Below are 3140 nucleotides of genomic sequence, written 5' to 3' on the forward strand. Positions count from 1 at the left end.
TTCAATCCTCAGCACCACATAAAAATAAATAAAATAAAGGTATTGTGTCCAACTTGCACGACCAGAAGAAAAACTGAAATTATAACTCTGGCTAGTACAGCCCAACTAAATCCACATACATATTTCTTAGTCTTTGTTCCTATAAATTATAAAGTTTCTGTAGGACTAAGGCAAATTAGCTGTCTTCCCAGTTTGGGCCAAATTGTGATCAAATTCATTTTTTTTTTTTTTTTTTAATATTTATTTTTTAGTTCTCGGCGGACACAACATCTTTGTTTGCACGTGGTGCTGAGGATCGAACCCGGGCCGCACGCATGCCAGGGGAGCGCGCTACCGCTTGAGCCACATCCCCAGCCCAAATTCATTTTTCTTTCCATATGTTCCCTCTTACTTCGGATTAACAATTCAGTTACTGGGGAACCCAGCAGCCTTTGGTCTGCAGTCCTGGTAACAGTATCTGCCCTTAGCTAGAAAAGAAAAACAAAGTCCCTGATTTTTGAGAAGTACATACTGAAATGTGTATAGATAAAATGATGTATCTAGGATACAACAAAAAGAAGTGGTATTGGGTAATAAAATTGGCCATGGGTTGGTAATTGTTAACATTTGATGCCAGGCACATGGAGGTCAGTCTGTATATCTTGGGAATTTTCCATACTGAAAGTGTTTTCCTTTTTTTTTTTTTTGTATGGGAAATTGAATTCAGGAAGACTTGACCACTGAACCACATCCCCAACCCTATTTTGTATTTTATTTAGAGACAGGGTCTCACTGACTTGCTTAGCACCTCATTTTTGCTGAGGGTGGCTTTGAACTCTTGAATCTCCTGTCTCAGCTTCCCAAGCTGCTGGGATTACAGGCATGTGGCACTATACCTGGTATTTTCCCCTTTTTCTTCAGGAGGTGGGGGAGAGTACTGGAGATTGAATGCTGGAACACTCTACCACTAAATTACATCCCCCAACTTTCTCTTTTTCTTTTGAGGCAGGGTCTTCCTAAATTTACCAGGCAGGCATTGAATTTTGGATCTCCAACCTCAGTCTTGCAAATAGCTGGAATTACAAGCATGCAACACCACATCTGGCATAGTAAAAAATTAAAATGGCACAGCGTGAGTTAATTTCAAAAGCGTCATGCTAAGAGAAAGAAGTTAGATGCAAAAGACTGTTCTGGACAAGGCAAAACTTCAGGAAAACAGATCAATTGTGGCCAGGAATTGGGTTTTGGGGGAGGGATTGGCCACTAGGGGGTGCCATGAACTTTTTGAGATGAGAAGAATGTTTCTGTTGTGGTTACATGATTGTATACATTTGTCAAAACTCAAAAATTGTAAATCCCATAGTGGCATTTGTGCTTGTAATCCCAGGGGCTTAGGAGGCTGAAGCATGAAGATTGCAAGTTCAAAGCCAGCCTCAGCAACTTAGGGAGACTTTGTCTCAAAAAGTATAAAAGGGCTGGGGATGTATGTGGTTTCTTGGTTAAACAAGCCTGGGTTCAATCCCTGGTATCAAAAAAAGTAAAGCCCTCAAAATTGTATACCAAAGTTGAGTTTTACTGTATGTAAATTATATCTCAATAAACACGATATGTAAAAGCCATAAATTGTAGGGCTGGGGATATAGTTCAGTTGGTAGAGTGCTTGCCTTGCATGCACAAGGCCCTGGGTTCAATCCCCAGCACCACAAATAAATGTAAGTTGCAAAAGCACTATTTCAAGATTCATAGATCCAAGATGTGTAAAGGAAACGTGTTTGCAAGGACCTGTACTTCAGAGGAAGCACCAACCTTGCAATGTTGGACTCCAGCCCCCACCTGCCACTTTCCTTGGTTACTCCTAGAGTTTGTCACTGCCAACCTGACAGCTTTAAAAGACTGTGAAGTCTGACCTTGATATTCCCTTCAAGTCTAGCTAGATTGGACAACTTGCAGGTATAGATTATTATTTTAGCTAATTCCCAAGATATTTTAAAGTTATTACAAGAAGTAGACTTCAGAATTCTTATTCTTTGCTAACCCAAGAATACATTCTCTAACAGGTAGTGACCTCTCCTGCACATATTTTATCTGCTTACCTCATAATACTACTAGTCTCTTCATGCATGTGTCACATGGGGCTGGGATTTCAATCTAGGGCCTTGAACATAGTGCTAAGCATGTGACTACTATAGTTTTGGGTTTCTGTGAGATTTTGGGGAGTACTAGGGATTGATCCAGGGGTATTCTACCGCAGAACAATATCCTCAGCATCACCCCCACCCCCTGCAACTTTTTTTTATAATTTGAGATAGGGTCTCATTAAATTGCTTCAGCTTCCTGAGTAACTGGGATAAAAAGGTATGACATAATGCCTGGCTTGCCTTCTCTCTTTAAGAACAAAAAATACAGATCTTGGATGTGTTTCTGTCTTTAAGAAGGCATGTGACCAAGCCAGACTGAAGTGGGTGACTTAACCAGGTACAGTGGTGCACACCTGTAATCCAAGCAACCCAGGAGGCTGAGGCAGGAGGACCACAAGTTCAAGGCCAATCTCAGTAACTTTGATCCTATCTCAAAATAAAAAGCATTGGAGATGTGGCTCAGTGGTAAAGTTATATCCCTGAATTGTGAGTGACCCAGGAGAGGATGGGACAGAGGCAGTTCTAATAACAGGGTGGGAGGAAGCAGTTTCTCTATCCAGACTATTCCAGATCACTATCTGGGGTATAAATGCTGGAAGCCTAGCTTCTAGCCTGACCAACAATTCCATCCATTGACTCTTTAAATGAAATTCCTTTTCTGTTTCACTAGCCAAAAATATTAATAGCTTGAGAAGATAAAAGGGCAGTTGTCAAGCATCTGGCTAGGAGATGTCAATCACCCACCCTTGCTCTTGGCCAGGAATTACTTGAAACAGACATAATCTCAATGTGGTCTATCAATTTCTCCAAAGTCATAAAGGTGAGGAGTGGAAGGAGAGGAAAACAGGACTTGATTAGAGGCCAAGTTCACCTCCTGACTTTCTGTCCTCCATTCTGGACCTGCTCACCACTTAGTCAAGTGCCAACCAGGGTGCAGTGCTCCTTCCACTCCTCCCGGCTGGTGCTCGGACTGCCACACAAAGTCCCATTCTCAGGAAACAGTAAGAGGCTGAGCCCACACCC

The sequence above is a fragment of the Marmota monax genome, unplaced genomic scaffold, assembly GCF_021218885.2.
Source record: "Marmota monax isolate L192 unplaced genomic scaffold, Marmota_monax_Labrador192_F-V1.1 WCK01_AAM20220418_F8-fsc00101, whole genome shotgun sequence".
NCBI lineage: Eukaryota > Metazoa > Chordata > Mammalia > Rodentia > Sciuridae > Marmota > Marmota monax.